At 51.0% G+C, this 18,399-nt stretch overlaps 1 protein-coding gene across 1 annotated transcript in view; it reads right to left on the bottom strand.

Annotated features, from left to right (window-relative positions):
* The window catches only part of LOC125950173 (mucin-5AC-like), a 60,337-nt gene that overhangs the window by 29,795 nt on the left and 12,143 nt on the right, over positions 1-18,399 (bottom strand).

The following is an 18,399-nucleotide window of genomic DNA, read 5'->3' as shown; positions in this document are numbered from 1 at the left end:
GCAACCGGGCCCAACAATGAGCTTTCCAGCGCGCGCACATGTAGAGTGCCGCTCCGCGGGTCACGGATTGGCAAACAATCGATTTTCCGCGGCTCTCGGCATGTATGTACGTGTGTGTGTGTGTGTTCCGGTGTTGTATGACATGGAGCAACATGAGCTGAGGAGGTTGGTTCTGTTCTGCAGAACCTGCGTCAGGGGTCTCGAGCCAAATCGATCCATCCATTATCCATCCATTTAGCCCACTCCCGATGGTGGTGGCGAGCTGGCACTAGCACTTTCATCGTCGACACCATTTGTGATAGCCGATTGCACTGATAACGATCGATGAACCAGGGCTCAAAGCGGGGTTTGTTAGAATAAATGCATCCGCAGTAGGTTAGTGTAAACATCGCTTGCTTTGTTAAACACCATGGTCAGTAGTAGACGACGCATAGAACCTCTGGGATGGGAAGGAATGAGGAATGGGTAGGGAAATAGGAGAGCTAGTAATGGAACCGAGTAATGGAACCGAGAAGGAATGTATACAGCAAATATTATGGAAACCATTATCGAAGTTTCTTTCAACCTCGCGAGATGGCTTTTCAACAAAATGGAAACAAAATGAGCACCTCATTGCAAGAGTTACAAACAATTCACTGCAAATGTTGTTCTGCATACAGTAATGCAGCGAACGTCCAGGCAAATGATTTTTACAATGGCAAAAACAAAATTCTATTTGTCTAATTACCCGCAGAGATCTGAAGGGGGTTTAATGGGGAAGGGTCCTTTTCAACGTAATCTGCGTAAAGATGCGCGTGAGGTGCCGCGCACCCTCACGAAACGGTGACGAAACAATCGGTTCTTGGTAATTCTGGATTATGTTCTTGATTAATTCTTACAAACTCTCACTTCACAAAAGACCGGCTCAACACCAACACCAACCAACGTGGCCTCCTCCTGGCGGTTTACTCACTATCCACAACTCTCTACCCGAGTTCTACAAACAACAGCATCATCGGTAATCCTATTTCACGGAAACTTCACGAAAAGCGTTTGCCAGAATAATCTGCCTCGGAAGGAAAAGGTGGTTTTGAATTATTTTGTGAGGAGCTAGAGTAGGAAGAACGGGATAAAAGGGTTCGCAAGGTAACACCATTAGGAGGAACATGTGTGCGTGCGAGAGGCCTGTATGTCGTCGGTAGACACGCTCGCCCACGGCTCATCTGCACACCACAACCTCCCGGCCTCCCAGTTTACTGGTTTTGTTAATGGCTTACAGTAGTCAAGGTCCAAACGGTAAGTTTAGAACGGAAGGAAGCGGTGCGAAGTAACCCATTTCCTGTAGCCCGTAGCGGTTAACAGGATTAACGTCAGTAGCACAGTAGCGGCGGGGGTGTGGGATGCGGTGAGTAAAGCGACGCAGACGGCGCAACCGGTACCGGGGACGTAACGCACGTGTAACTCACTCAGAAGGAACAGATGTTTGTAGTAGTAGTCGAAAGCGTCATTCATTGAGAATCGCGTGCGAACTGTGGGGGTTGGGCGGGTGGGGGTTGGGGGCGTAGCGTGCAGCTTTCTCGTCCCAAGGTCGCCACGTCACTCGCCACCTACTTCTTCGCGCAGAATCTTCTGGTGCAGCTACCGTCCGCTTTAACCCAGGCCAGCCACGGGAGCGTTTACACTGATATTATTAGGAAATGTTCTGGAGCCAAAAATGCTGTCTCACTCAGCAACTAGCACCCCTAGCATCAAAAAGCATCAGAACGTGAATAAGTGAAACCCGCTTTTGGTAAGCGAAAAAACGAAAAAAGCATCTCGATCAAAGCAACCAAACATAGCAACAGTAGCCATGCTGAATGCAGAGAGCAGTCAGCAGTCTGCTATGCTCCTAAGCACACTGCGATCGCGCACACCAGTCCGGGTTTGTTAATCGCAAATCTCCTGACATCGATGATGATGATGATGATGATGATGATCGAGGATCGAAGTGGCTGTGGGTGAACATGAAAAACATCGTAAAACCCCCTCGCGGCTGCTGGCGCTCTGGTCGATCAGCACCGCTCGACGCTCCTACTTTTCCTTTTCTTCACTATTTTTAGCGCATCTTTGGTGGCGGCGTTCGACGTTGGCCAACCCTACTCGCAGCCTTGCACCGCACAGAGTGCTCTCGCATACACACACGCACACACACTGCAGACAGTCCGCCACCGTCCGTCATTCGATCCGATCCGTGATCGAGGATAACGCAATGTCGAGCCGATCGAGTGCTTTGGGTGCGCGCCTACTTGGCCAAATGCAACGGGGCCAAGCCAAACCTCTAACGAGCGACCGTCAATCGTCAATCGTCTTGGCCTCAAGAAAATCACACTTCCTTCGCTTTCTTGGCGAAGATCGATCGCGAAGGGTTACACCTCCCCCTCCGGGCCATCAAAGGCCCGGTTTCACTTCTAAATCCATTTCAAGGTCGTTCCGGAGTATCGACAAGACCAATCGACAACAGTATCGAACACAGCAAACAGTTCCCTCGATGACGACGACGACGACGACGGTGATCATCAGCATCATTTCCCTTGGGAAAACCTCACTCAACGAGGAATGTAACGTCCATGCCGTCCATACCCCAGGGTATCCTGAGCACGCAGCACATCGTGCACCACTTCTATTCACCATTCCCGGGCCGGAATTCCACAATGTTAGGGGGGCCCCCGAAGGCGGATGCACCACTGACCTCCCCACTCTCCTCTCTCTCTTGTGGAAAGAATGTTCCCCGTTTTCCACACAACGGGAGAGGCGCAGCTAGCAGCCCTTTCACGCATCAAAACACACACACACACACGAGCGCGCGCTGAGGCTGAATGATTTTTCCAAGCGCAATGTATGCCTCCAATGGCAGCAGCACGAACGAGAAGGAAAAATTATGAGCCTGCAAACCCGCGGCACGAGTACTGCGATGATTGGAGACTATTTTAAAGTCCCCACCACGATCGATCGATCGTCGAATCGTTCGTATTCACGGATTTTCACGCGCGGTTTTCACAAGATCGCGCGCGCGCTCGCTCGCGCTTGTTTGCACTCGCGGCTGCTGCTAATGCGCTGCGGCGACAGGGAACAGAACAACCGCCGGATTGGAAGCCTTTCTCGCAACTACTATCGCCATCGCCATCCCCTCGAGCCGAACCGAGCCGAGGGTATCGGGGATCGTCGGGTGTCGGGGCCTCTACCGGGAGATGCTTCACTGTACTCGCTGCTGCTGCTGCTGCTGCTCGCTCACTTCCGAGAGGCCTCTACTATACGCCATCATCGAACGCGGGAGCAGCGAGCGCAAGATCGTGATCGTGGCCGCGCACGCGTCAACCACCGCCGTGGACCGCCGCGCCCGCCGTAACGGGCCGTGTTGGTAACGCACAACCAACAACGTCAGGCCCTTAACGCCTGCGCGGTGCGTGCGTGTTTCAATCGCCCTCACCTCCTGGCTGCCAGCCTGCACAATACGATCGCACCCCAAAACACGCACACATACGGGTCCTCTCTCTCTTTCTCTCTCTCGCTCTCTCTCGGTGTGACTCTTCCCATCGCAAACCAAACAGGGAAGTCGCAGTTTTACGTCTACGCGCGGTGGATAATTAATTAGAGTTGACTTTCGTCGTCGTCGTCGTCGTCGTCGCAGTCCGCAGCAGTGTATCCGAAACCCATGAATCGGTTGTCGTTTGACTGCTTCCTAGACCAACGCACGCAAAGGAGACACTTTCCATACGTAGTAGAGAGAACCACGCGCGGAATACAAACTGGCGACCTGGACTGGCCTGGAGTAGTCGGACGGCGGACTTAGGGGATTTCTCGAGTTCCCCGGCCCAGAGTAGACCATCCAGCCCGTGACACAGAGAGAGAGAGAAAGAGAGATAGAGAGCGATGAGGGGTTCCGCCGTGTGTGTGTGTGTGTGTCAGTGTGTGGCGCGGACTGTGGGGGCGCCGGTCGAAGGGTGCGTCCGTGTGCCAGAAACCGCGACCGAGCGGTAGACACGCTGGTATATTTAGAAAACTACCGCGGCCATATAGCCGTCACCAGACCCAGAGTAGTATAGTATAGGGGACCTGCTGCTGCTGCTGCTGCTGCTGCTGATGGCCGCGTATCACGTCTGAAAGTAAACGGAGAAAGACATGGAAAGAGAGAAAGAAAAACAGAAATGTAAATGAAATGCCGATTTTATGTCTTTCGAAAAAGGTTTCCTCCCCCGGTGCGAGAAACTGGGGTCCGGATAGGGACAGGATGCGGTACGGGTTAGGTGGGTTGGATGAAATATTGTTAATGATTGGAACAGGGAGCGGCAGAGACAGAGACAGAGAGACAGGAAAAGAGGAGAAGTGACGTATAGTGAGGGGCTTTTGCTATCAATAAACATCGGGAGGGTCGAGAGGAGGCGAAATCGAGTCGAGATCGACTCGAGAAGTATCCGAGGATCGAGCAGTTCTTCCAATCTTCCGTCTTCAATATCAAACACAATCGGCCAAATGCCTAGACTTGGAGGAATTGCCAGACCTGCTAGGATGGGAAACTTGGAACACTTCTTGTGTATTGTCGAGAAAACAACACTGCTGCAGTCGAAAATTGACAGTTCAGACCCATTAAGCTGTCGAATGCACTTTAGCGAGCCATAGTTCATCACGAGCGAAGATTGGACTCAGGCCAACAGGAGCTTCACGGGAGAATAGAACAGTATTTGTCATTAGCCCGGGGGGGGCTGGTATACCGAGGTATACTGCATCGTCAGCGATTGAGCTATTGAGCCACTCTTCAAGTCTTCCCCCGAAATGCGACATCTATTTGGACCCCGGTTTTTTTTTTTTTTTTTTGGAGAGCTAGACCTAATCTCAACTAATAATGGTACGCCTCTGCCGAATAATAAATCCATTCCCAAGAGCCAATAACATAGGGGTTTAAGGATTTAGATTTGAGGTTCTACAACTTACAGACTCAGGGCTCAACATTCTCTTCTCTCACAAATCGTGACCATATGGTCGTGTGGCCCTCTCCATGGACTCCATTCGAGTTTATGTAAACGACACACACACACACACACACACACACACACACACACACACACACACAGAATTACCATAATTTCCTGTTGAATTACCATCCCCCGTTGAACGCCACACGAAGGCACCCCCTCGATACAAAAGGTTCTCCCACTTCACAACAAAAGTCACGAAGAAACCTAAAACCCGCATCCGGAACCGGAAGCGGCCCGATTGCAGGCAGTAAACGAGAGTATCAACATTCGAGAGTGTGGTCTCCCCTCTCGAGGAGAACGGTTGGTCACAGTGGGGGAGTGAGGAGTCCTTCCTCCCTTGACCCCTGGGACTGCGCCATCATTGAGAGCCCGGCCTCGTTGGATGTCTATTTTCCTTGGCCGCCGTCACACCGCTAGCCTTATCGCTGGTGTTGGCTTCGGACGTCGTACCGTAAAACGATCGAACGGTGATCGAGGAAAACAAATCTCAAAAGTCGGGCGGGTGGGACGGAAGTCCGACCAGTGATGTGACGAGGTTGTGGTGTTGCTATTTTTGGGATCAGTCAATGGTGCAGGCCATTTGAAGGCTGTAAAGGTGGCCGTGAGGAGGAGGAAAACACCGGAAGCGTGAGGCTGTGAGCCACCAAAAACAACACCCCAGTGACCGCGAGAGCCCGAACCTCGAGCACTCGAGTCGAGAAAAACTGTCACTAGCTCTAGTCCGTTTGTATCTCCGATTTTTGTCACTGTCGATTGCTTAAAATAATTCCTTCTACCACACCTCGCGCCTGCCACTCACCGCCGACCAGATTCGTGAATAAAAGATGGTGACAATCAACGGCAGGCAGCACATGTGGTTCGCTCCGGTGAGAATGAAAATGACTTCCGCCTGACCATAACAAACGCCGCGCCATGCCACGGCACGGCCACTGATCTTCCGCATCAGATCAGAGTCGTCATCATCGTCATTGTCAATGGGGTGGGGGATCGGATCGTTTTTTTTTTCGGAATCTCACATCAAACAATACAATAAATGGGCGCGAATCGTCATACTACTGTTGCTGTTGCTGCTGCTGTGGCTGGTCGGTACAATCAACAATCTACGTCGCAGTCCATCAACTGGAACTAGCCGGGGAGGAGGACTAATGAGCTGCGGTTGCTTTTTCGTTCGCAAACCATACAGCATCCGGAAGCACGATCTACAACAACGCAAAAACGCTGCTCTCGGAACCGTAAAAACAGTCGCCCCGATCTGATTCTATTGCTCCGATAACCAGGGGAGGCAGCAGTGCGGCCAAGCGCACCACCGCAGTCGCCATTCGCGTATACAGTCATCCGCGTCCGCCATTTTTACGGTCGATAAATTTTCATAAAAAGACACCCACCCCAGGCCCGGGCGCTGCAGCAGCATCCAGCAGCACTGGACTCCAGCTGATCTCACCACACCACGTCTGGTGGCGTGACTGTCGATGTGAGACGAATTGGCACCGGCGGCGGCAGCGGCGATATTCAATGTCAAGCACATTATGACCACACACACACATCATACCCCGGGCCGGGATGAGTGGTGACGGCACTGTGTGAAAGTGTGCACTGATGATGCCTTGTATTCGCGGCCAAAAACACGGACCATCATCTGGTGCTCCAAGAAGAGCCAATATGGGAGCATCACAAATCGACACTCTCCGTGTAAAATGGGGATCGGTTGCAGATGGTTCTGATGGTCCTCTATTTCTCTTCAACCGACCTCGAATGCCTCGCTCACCACTTATGCGATTCAGTGTCCAAGTGTTGGCCTTACATGGACTGGAGATTGCCGTACATTCCCTTGAATTGGATTGTGGAAGTCCTTCAGAATGTTTATGGTTTACTTCTTAGGACACTCTCGGGGACTCAGATATAAGTACACTAAACCATCGGTCTCTTCGACGAGCGAGCGTTCCGAATACCGGAGCCGTAATATCAACAAATCGACCGAATCCAGATGATTTTCCAGGAACTTGTCCCGCAAGGAAAATAATCCATGTGCAACATGGAATGCTCCACTTTTGCTGCTACTTGTGGCGCATTTCTGGGAAGCATCTCTCTCTGCGGCCTCTGTCGGATATCGTCAACATCTCGAAGCAGCAGCATCACAACCGTTACGATCCGAACATTGTAGCATTGGGAAACCCACTCGAAACGCGCCCCCGAACCGTGTGGAAACGCTGATAAATCACTGGAAAAGCAATCATCATTAATCGAAAGGGAAATGGTACATCAAGCGCCGGCATGCTCTCGGAATCGTAATGAGGATTCCGGAACCCCCCGCCCCCCGTTTCTCTCGGTCGCGTTACAACCAATTGGCCTTTTACCCACCCCACAGCGTTTGTGATGACCTTTTCCAATTGACCCTAAACACATCTGGCGGCGGCGGTCATGGCGCACTGGCTAGCAGACCATTTAGCAAATTCCCGGCCGACCAACTGGCGTTTGTTGCGTCGTCGGATGTGCCCCGCATGGAATGCTCATAAAGGCGCATGAAGTCATAGCCGGCGACCGGCCGTCCGTCCGTCCGTTCCGTCGGCAAAAGAAATGACCTCCTCCTCCTTCAGGTCCCCATGGACCGCCCCATCATCGTCGTCATCGTGGTTGTTATGGAAATATTAACAATCTCCACACCACTCCGCCGAAATGGCCCCAATGTCCCGATGGTGGTGTAAGGTCAAGGAAACCGGTTCGATACGGCACATCGGTACACACGCCGGTGTGAGTCAGCAGCCCTGAACGTCTGAGCTATGGAAAGTATCGATAAAACCGAATCCAGCAAGACAGGTGAGCACCACGCCGTGATCGATCGCATCGTCGCATGTCTTCCACACTGAAGAGCTTACAAGGTACGTGGACGTTCCCCCTCGGTGGGAGGGTGGAAGCTTAAAAAATGTGTGTCTTTTATCCACCACCCTCCACCCAAAGTGGACTGCTACTCCGAGCTGCCTCGCTCCAAGACCGCAAAAAGGTATTATCACGGTATTGGCCAACCAACCAACCAACCAACCAAACAACGGCCCGAAATCAGCCGTTTCGCCTTGAGTGATGATTATCATACTCCGGGCAGTCCCTCGGTTTTTGGGGCCTTGGGACCTTTTTCGGGGATCGATGGCCACCGGAACCAATGCCCCGATGGCGAGCGAATGGATGTGAAATCTGTTGGACCGCCGGCCGGCCGCCCAAAGACCCAAAACTAAAGTTAATGGTTTATGCGCTGGTCTCTCCGTCGGGGCCGGAGAGCCGCAATACCAACCACTGGTCCATATTCGGGTGCTCGAGAGACAACCACCCCGAGGTGAAGCGATGCGGCAGCGAAGTGTTTGCGAGAATCCCAAATCCGTTGACCGAAATGAAATGCTAATATCATTCTCTCCCCGCTCCGGGGACGGGGACCGCCGGTCGTTGGCCAAAGACCAACGTATTTTAGAATCAGCCATTGATTTTTGTGTTGCTGCCTGCACATGGCATGGCCGCACGGCACGGTATGGGAAGGACTTGGTGACAGAATCCGAATGCCCCAAAAATCAACCGTCCCGTCAACACGCGCTGGGCCGGGACCGGTGGTTGTGCGGTTGTCGAAAGTTTATCGTCCCACCACCACCACCACCAACGAAGAGTGGCGTCTCCTGGGGGGAGAGCGAGAATGCGAAATTGCTGACGCCAAAACGACATAATCGAGAGGCGCACGATTTGAAATCCCTCTGGATGCGAGGAAATATTAATGACTTTCCACACCGGCCCAGACCTGGACGTTCTCGGTTGCTCTCTCTCTCTCTCTCTTTGTCTCTCCGGAGGGAATTAAGGCATAAAATGTCGTGCCATACGTAAGGTTGAGGTGGTGGCCACCCAGTTCGATGACCAAACCAAACGATTGTCCTGTGGATAGGAGAAGCGCGGGAGTCCTAGTCGAATGGCAACACAAACAAGCACACAATCGTTCGGAAGTTGAGCCAATTAGTTGGGCTATCGATGCTGGATTTTGAACAGATGTTTGCATGCAATCGAACCAATAATTGATTAATTAATAGTGACTGTTGCCTAGCGTGTAGTTACCGCTTGTACGGTGTGAGCCTCAGCATTTTTCAGTGGATTTTGGAAATGAAACAAATTTATTTAGGTTATACAATGTCAGGTATTAACAATTCACTCAGAATATAATAACGATCAAATGACTGACTCCATTAGACACACAAAAAGCGTCCCTTTTTTGGGAATTTCTTTGTATTTGACAACATTTGATGTGTAATAGCAGCAATTTCCGATCTGATAGTGGCTTTTAGCTCTTCAATTGTCTTCAGTTCGCCGACAAACATGTTACTGTTCCAATAGCCTTACAGACGACCCATAAGCACGCATAATTTTCATAGTTGAAGGATTATTTTCAATTTTTCCGTTTTTTTTGCGTCAATCGTTTCATAACATAAAAAAGCATAGTCTTACGTTTCAGAAACTACCTTACTTGTCCAAAACGACTGAAATATGACCAAGTTATTCAACATTTAAATAGATCCCGTCTAGATGGCGCACCCTGTACGGTGTTAGTATAGTTGAAAAGTTTAAAGCGAGAATCAATTAGCGAATCACAACCACAAAACCTGCGTTAAGATGTGCTAATACATTCACGTTGCCAGCAAAGGCCCCGGCCAGCCAGGTAACGATAACCTGGACTTAGTGGTGGTTCTAGTCAACACTAAAGGCCACCAAAGCCGGCTCTAAGTAGCGCAGCAAATAATAATTAAACATCCATTACGCTCCTCCCTCTCTGGTGCTAAACCAGTCCCCAACATACTACTAGCCGCATAAATAGTACATCTTCTTCGGCTGTAGGCTGCAGCCAGTGGTCATTGCAGTCATAAATTGCAGTATTCCGTGTTTCGGTAGGAGGAGAAGCGAGGTTTGCTGTAAAACGAACGGAAGCGAGCGCTTCTCCCCCGTTCTCGGTACAGATCCTCTTTAAACCAAGTGCTCACACACACACAGCCCACAGTATATGGCCGGGCAAACGTATCTGCGGCACCTTATCAAAAGGCTAACGGCGCGACCCTCCCTCCCTTCCTCATTCCGGTCACTTTTGCTTGACCACGAAAGATCCGGTCTCTGATAAATAACATTACATCCCACCTTCCACAGAACACCATTTCGTTGTGGTTCAACCGATTCCATGTCGTCGTCGACGCCCCACAAGAAGGGGGGGATCGAGATAACATGTTAAACATCTTCCTCCATCGGAGCATCCGAGGGAAGGATGATAAGCTGAGGTAGATAGAGGGGAAAACCGAGGTAATCATTTGGAAAAGTGTTACCGGAGTGTTACAGCCTGCATTTCCTCTTGCAAGACTCCCCGCATGACAGACAGACAGACGGACGGACGGACACATGAAAGCATAACTCACACACCTCACAACATGGAGCAAGGAAATATAGGAGCTTCCCTATTTGCGCCAAGACCCGAAGACGTCACACACCCTTGGACACCCACCCTGCACCCTCTGTTCCTGTGGTATTTCCACGAAAAACATGACGCTTCAGGTGTTGTGTCCGACTTCAAACATCTCTCTGCCACACACCACACCGCGGTTGGAGGTTGGCCGACAGCCAACGAAATTATACATTTGCCGGATGAGGCCGGATACCTTCACCGGGCCGTACACAGATCCCGTACTGCTGCTGCTGTTGTTGCAGTGAAACAGGATCGTTGCTGGGAGTCCATTCCGGATACCTTCGGCGAGATCGGCGCGGTGCAGAACATCTTGTCCTCCCATTTTCCCGTTACGCTCGGATCCGCTGGTCCCGATAAAGGCCAGACCCTTCCCTCGGAGCACTACACACGCAAAACCACCACCAATCGGGGCAATATATTAGTTTTGGCAGAGACTTAGTAGGACGGTCGCACAGCACGCCGTACCCCTTCTTAACGGTTGATCTCGCGAAAGTGCACTCCACCAATGCTCTGAATGCAGCAGGCAGCATCACAAACCACCACCACCACAACCACCACCACCAACGGTGGCGGAGAAGTGGCGAAAGTCATGGCATGACATGGCCACAGAGCAGTGCGCGCCCCCCGTGGCAGCCACTGCCGCGTAGTGATGACCAAGTCGTAGCACCACCGCGTTTGCATCGTTTGGTTTTGGGCAGCAGGGACATCGTCTGGGTACGTACCAATCCCGATTCCCCAAACTGTTGTGACGACTGTGAAGTGGATCTATGCAACCGGCACGCAGCAGCAGCAGCATGTTCGCAGGACATGCGCTTCGTTCCTCCACGTGCATTCCCACAAACCGCGATACCGCGCATCGTTGACAGCGAGCGAGCGAGTGCGTGTGGCGGCGAAGGGAAGCGAAGCGGAGGTCCAATGACCTATGTTTGCGTCGCATAAAGTGCAGCGCCTGGCAGCGTTCATAATCGTCTGCGACAAGGCGGTAGTGTGTGGTCATCGGTTGTACGTTGCAGCTGAGTAGTGCATTAGGATCGAGCGCCTCACCGAGATGGTATGACATTAGTGAAGTGGCCATTTTTAGCCCACAGCAACAGCACGGCCTGCTGCTGCTGGCAGACAGCTGTCATATCTGATCCATCCGGGACCCCCACCCGGAAAATCGTTCATCCTCGATGGATCTCGATCCATCACCATTATCGAGCCAGGGGATAGAGTTGGCTGTTTGGAGGGGAAAAAAAACACTCCCATTATTACACCAATGATGTGGAAATGTTTTCCACATCATTTTTCCCTTACCACGAGACCACGAAGAGTCCTGATGCTGCCGCTGCTGCTGTTGTACGACTCGCGGGAGAAAGTGCATTAATTTTACATCACATTGAAATGGCATCGTTTTGGCATCGCACACAGCTACAGGAGACGAATGGTCGTTCCAGCTGCTATAATGCTGGCATATTTAATGTCGCCAGCGACTTCTCCGACGACGACGACGACAACGACGCTGCTGCCTGTCGCCAGCGAATGGAAAATATCATCTTTTCCAATCAGACGACCGTGCACCGCACACGATCGAGCACACAGTCGTAATGGGGCAGGTTTTTCGGGGGGGACCCACGGACCCAGAGAGAGAAAACGTTTTTCCATGTTACCACCGCCAGGTTATATTTATTTTCAATCACGACCATCCTCCTCCAATCCCCAAACCAAACGAGCGAGCGCTCGTTCGCTCGATGGGCTCGATGGGCAAAACAGCATTTCCCCCCCCCCCCCCCCCCCGCGTGGTACCTCACGCGGTGCGCACTGCATTTCACGGAAACAGGTGCATGGCGAGGATCGAGGAACGTTTGGTGCAACGTTTGGTGTACGACGGTGCAGATGCTTTCACGGGCGAGAGCGCGACAGTTCCCGACACGACCGGAGTACCATACATACTACACCTTCAGAGACAGCATGCATATGCATCCGTGGAACTGCGATTTCTTATGGCCACTCTAGAGCTGCTCCATTTTTTTCCCCACATCTACTAGGGATCACACTGTCCTTGTGTGTGTGTGTCATCGTAGATAATCCGAGTAATGGCACGTACGAAAGATGTGTGTGTGTGTTGGGGCTATGAGAGCTTCGGTGGATTTACATTTTCCAACAGAAGCAGCTGTGCACCGTGAAGAGGAACATTCTTTCCTCAAATGTGCTCTCTTCTGTCCTCGCGAACAGGCGACTGTAGGAACCGACCCAGCTCCTCCGTTGGGTGGAGCAGATTAAATCGATAAGTCGTGGAGAATAAAAAAAAACTGGTACCATTTTCCTCTTGACATGGTTATTTTGTGGGCAAAAGAAGAATATACTGAGGAGATACAAGACCTTTTATTACCACCCTTTTTTCCGCTTACAATAACAGGGCAAATATGTTGTTTATTAGCATTACATGAGGAGGTGCAATGTATATTATATGCACATTTCATTGTAGGATTCAATATCATTTGAAACGCGCGCTATGAACCATGGAATTGGGTTACTCCTTACCTATGTGTTCTTTTTCAGGGATTTGCATCAACTGGGATCGAACCAAGGACGTCCTGGTGGTTAACAATCTATGAGCATATGGTTTGCTTTGTTTCTCCCGCCACCTTTGAGCATATAGTTTACCAAAGTTATTCGATATCGAGAATATCTTTGATAGTAACCATATTAAAATGGAAAATACGTAAAGGAAAGCATCTCGACTCGAGCAACAGAAACATAATTTGAAACGAGCCTCAAGCTGGCTTCTACATTTAATTTATGTTTCAGGGCGCAAGGCGGTACACTATCGATTAATTCAAGCGACGACACCGTCCTTGAACAAACCTGTAGCAGCGAGCATGTCTCCCATTTTCTTCGCCCTACTCCGCGCTGGAGGAGGCGGTTTGCATAATTTTCCTCTAAAACTGCTACCGCTAAAATGCCGCCGCTTCATAGCTGTGGTAGGCTACAAACACACAAATGCGGTCCCGACCGGACTGACTGGTGGCGCTCACTATTCGTGCGATAGGCTCGTGCGAACCAAAAAAAAACGCACAAACGCCATTCGTTCCATCTGCTAGCAGTCAAGCCTCTATTTGGCGCACGGTGTGTCGCACGCGCGTGTATGTCACAGCAGCAATTTGTTCCGGGTCCAGCTTGACAAATTTATGACACACACTCCAGCGCCTCCACTTAGCGTAACACGTGCGCCCTGTTTCTTTCTTTCTCTTGCTCTCTCTCTCTCATCAAACCCCGTGCCCAGTAGCACCAGAATGAGCGAGTCGAACAACCTTTCCACGAATGTTTTTCGGATGTTTTCGTCCGAAAAGCCACTAGCAGACACCATTATTTCACCTTTCCGTCCCCTAACTCCCTGGCATTAGCCCCGGCTAGCAAAAACGCAGGGCCAACCGTTGAGTTTCCCACTAGTGCTCCCCGTGCCGTGTGGCCAACATTAATTTTACCCCGTTCAGCTCACACCTCGGGCACCATCTTGCTGGTGGTCTCTCACCTACTCAATCTCAATGGGCTGTCGGGTGAAAGTAAAAGCGTTGGAAAATTTTCCGGCCAAATTAATTTTTAACTGCCCTCAACTACAACCCCAAGCACTTTCTGGTGGCGGGATGGAACGGCGGGATGAGAGGTTCTCGCGTTCGCTCAATTAAAAAACAAAAAAACAAATTAAAAACGCACCATTGCTTCGGCTTCGTAAATAAACTTCTAATTTGTGCCGCGCGGAATTAAACGGTTACAAAAATACCGATCGCACGCTCTTCCTAAGACTACTCGCCACTCCGTGCGTCGCCAATCATCATCATCATCACATGATGGTCATGTGGTGTGCAAATGGGAAGTGGCGGCAACAGCAGCAGTTACCGGAAGGAAGCACCAACGGTAAGTGGCCAATATAGATGTGGTGTGTGGTGCGTGTGTAACCACGTTTTTGGGTCAATTTAGATTTCATTGGCACCACATTTTCGCTTTCCTACAAGCGGGGCAGTGGTGTATTGGTAGCCCAAAAAGATTTGTAACGGATCCGAAATCAAACACCAGATCAGATCGGCACTTTATCCATTTACGACGCCATGGCAGTAGTAGTAGTAGTAGTAGCAAGTGGTTCACATAAATCTAATTGACCACCAGGCGCGCGAGCGCGCGCATGCTAAGTCCCGGTAAATCTCGTTCCCAAAATCAAATGGACGCGAGTTCCGAGCGAGCAAGCGAAATAGATTTCATTTAATCATCGTCAGGTCCGGTGGTATAAGTAGTGGCAAACGCGAAATCCGAGCCGAATCCACGCACCGGTGGTGTAGATGCGCGATGCCGGAAATGGTCTTGATGAAGCGAAAATAATCGAATCCGAATCGTTGCGTATTAGATTTTCGACCAATTCTGTTGCCTTCTGCTGCTGCTGCCAACTGCTGCTACGGCGCACGGACTTTCACCGGTCGGCGGCTAGGCTTCGCTGCCACATTGAAAGAACGAACGGCTAGAGACCGCGAGCCCTCAATGGCCCACTGCTGCTAGTGCGGCACCAGCGGCATCGGATATCTGTTTAATGTGGTTTGGAAAAGGGGAGGGAAAACGCCAGCCACACACACGCATACAGGGCTGACCGCCACACCTGGATACCGGAGCTGGCGGAGGTGGTCGCACCGTATGCACCGCTACCGATTGCTACACAACCAAGCAGCAACCTTTCCGGTACGCCGGTACGCATGCTACACGCGGAGTGACGGGCTCCGGGCTGTGAATTGAGCTGGATTATCCGATGAAGCCGCAGTTTATTATATTGCTCCACCGCGAAGACTCGAGGAACGAAAGCTGGCCAGCGGCTCTTTGTGCCTTCGCAGTGGAGCGTTTGCTCCGAAGGAGCCATCATTTCGCCACGCTAATGGCGTTGCTACAATTGCTACAATCACTTTAAATTATAACTTGAACATTTGCTTTAACACGCTACTCGACACGACGACTTGGAAGACACTGAAACGGCCAACCGTTTAAAACCACAACCAAAACGGGGCTCGTTCTAAAGCAAAAGAACATCCAGACCTCTCTCTCTCCCTATCTCTAATAGGGCCGCTGGCAGAAAGTTGCCGTCCAATCAAAGTTTATTAAATTTTCAATTCGGCCTTTCAACGTGCGAGGAGCATACATTCACAATGCGCTCCAGAAGAATATGTAGTCACCGGCGGCCGTGCACCATCAGGAGGTGTGTGCTTGCTTTGGCACCGATCATACAGTGATGGTGGGCTCGCACCTAATTTCATTATAGCTCACCATGGCCCCCGAACCTGGCACGCAATCCCGTCGGAAGCCCCCGGGAGGAAGCGCCTTGCTTTGCACACAGAACCACTGGAGCAGCCATTCTGGAGCGCGTGCCTCCGAGCAGGGTTCAGGCTTCCGATGTAGACGAGGTGTAATTAATTTTGTACGACATCAACCATCATACGGAATGGGACTACCACTGACCACCAAATATCCTTGCTGGCATCCTTTTTTTGTATCTCTCTCTCACTTGGATGGCCTAGTTCCAGTTGACCTTGGTTCGGGACAACAACGACCACGTCGTCCATGATCAACCTAGACGGTTCCATCACTCAACATAGAGAGACAGGGAGAGAGAGAGAGAGGAGAAGGATTCTGGAGTGATATTAAAACACCTCACCCTTTCCCCACTACTGACCAACCGATTCCTCAATCAGAACTTCAAGGTTCACCTCCAGCCGGTGGCCGGCCACCGGCGTGTCGTGGTGCGTCCGCTTGATTGGATTTTGTCACTCAATTGTCTGATGCGCGCAGCGACCATCCGCAGCGAACGCACTGTCATCGTCAGGTGTCATCACCTGTGGTGACGCGGTTCGTACGCGGCGGTTCGAAGTTAATTTGCGCTCCGTTTCGTCCGTACAGCATGCAAATAGGATGAAGGATGGGAGGATACAATCTCTCACCGTCGACTAGTGCCAGTTTGGACATTGGCCAAATTTCGGCACCATGATGGGGATGATTTCGCTGCTCGCTCTCGATGTGTACTGTGAAAATTGCTTTTGACGCGTAGCGTGATGAAAATCCGGATTCGGAAGTGATCCTCAGACATAGCAATATTGGATTGGAGAAACTACTTTGTCTTTTCTTTAGTCATGCCATTCAGATTCAGATCTTATCGTTCCTTCCATGTTTCAAGTTGTTGTCTGGGGTCGTCAACTTTTGGTCAACATGTCCAGCTCCTCATTTATTCTAAGCATTGCGTCCAATATCCCGAAGCCCGAATCGTTGCCCAGTTCACTAATACATTGGTTAAACAGTCACCGACAAAGAGAGGTCTGCAGCCTATTCCAAGTAGTGAGAACGGGCGTTTGGCTGCCAAACGCACCCCACGGCCGACAGTTCGTTGAATCGGCGTACCAGTTGGCGACGAGAGCACTGCGGTTGACGAATCAATTGCAGAGATATAATGAAACGATGCCAACGCGTATGTTGTACCACGGAAATAGACAACTTCAATGACAGTGTATAGCATTGCTTGAGGAAGCCCAGGGAACCGCGAAAGAAGGAAGAAAAACCACGCGCAAAGCTACAATGTTGGGCGAACGATTGGACGTCTGCCGTTCTGCCAACCGTTTTCATTACCATCATCAGATGGAGCACAAAGCGATTGTGGAACCCACGAAAATAAGGGCCCTGTCTCGCTATGGCTCTCGGTAATTTAACCTCAGATCAGATGTGACAGTTGCGCCACAAGAAATCATGAACTGCGGCGCTGGTGGTGGTTAAGGTTCTTCTCGCCCTTATTGGGAAGTATCGCCTTTAAATGCGGCTCTAGAGCGGCGACGAGTCGCGAGTCTTGACGCGCGCGCGCCAGTCAGAGTTCATTACATGCCGCCTCCGTGGCAGTGTTGAGGAGTTTCTTTGTTCATTTCAATCACATTCTCTAGCCCTTCACATACACAGGGGCTGTGGCAGTCGGAGCTATGCTCACGGTCTAGTCCATCCGGCCACTAGACCGCCACTAGAGCACCCAACCCTGACTTGCCTCCCGTGTTCCTAAGGCGATTCTCCGGGCCCGGGGCAGATCGTCAATTCCAAAAGCGCTGAGTTGGATGGTTTTTGAGCCCATGCGTCGGCGGACTCTGACGCGGACTGCTGCTGTGGTCGGCAGGCTATGGAGCGGATATATTGTCGTTTCAACACATTCCCATTCTAAATAGCCTCCCCCCAAAACGTACGACTAGCAAATGCCCAGATTTTGTGAGATGTTACCGCCTCGTCGCGCGTTCCTCGTTAGTTCCGTCCCTTCCGTTCTGCCGTGGCAAATCGTTTGGCATTTCCTTTTGCAGACCGAGTTCGTGCGTGTGTGCGTGTGTGTGTGTCGCGTAAGGCGCTCCATCATTCTTTAAAAGCCCGCCCGCCTCACTGCAAACGTGACACGCCGCATTCCATTCGGTGGTGTTGCCGCCGCCGTTCGGTTTTCGTACAGTCCCCCCTCGCACAGTGTTGGTTTTTACCGCAAATTCCTTAATCCGAAACCCAAACACAGCCCCCACAGCGACCTACGCACCACCGCTACATACCACATGCCGTGGCAGGCCAGCCGGCCGGCCGGTTCCGACTCCGACTCCGACTGCTCGATCATGTAAGAGCGAAATCCGTCGTTCATGCATAAAATTGTGTTCCTTCGTTCGCATTGGATAAATGTGGCTGCTGGTGACATGACATGCTCCGGTGGTATCTCTCTGGTCGATGCCAATGATACATGTGTCCTCCTTCTTCTTCTTCTTCTCCAGCGTGTGTGTGTGTGCTTCCAGCTTCTAACGGTCATGCTCAATCCATTCCTCTACCTCTCTCAAAAAAAAAAACAGAGTCAAGCAGATGATATCTGAACGGAACGGTGGAGGAGGAATATTTCCGACGAATTGGCACATTATCGCCGAAGCA

Source organism: Anopheles darlingi, chromosome 2 (genome assembly GCF_943734745.1).
Source record: "Anopheles darlingi chromosome 2, idAnoDarlMG_H_01, whole genome shotgun sequence".
In the NCBI taxonomy this organism is placed as follows: Eukaryota; Metazoa; Arthropoda; class Insecta; order Diptera; family Culicidae; genus Anopheles; species Anopheles darlingi.
This window is presented reverse-complemented; position numbering and strand designations above follow the sequence as displayed.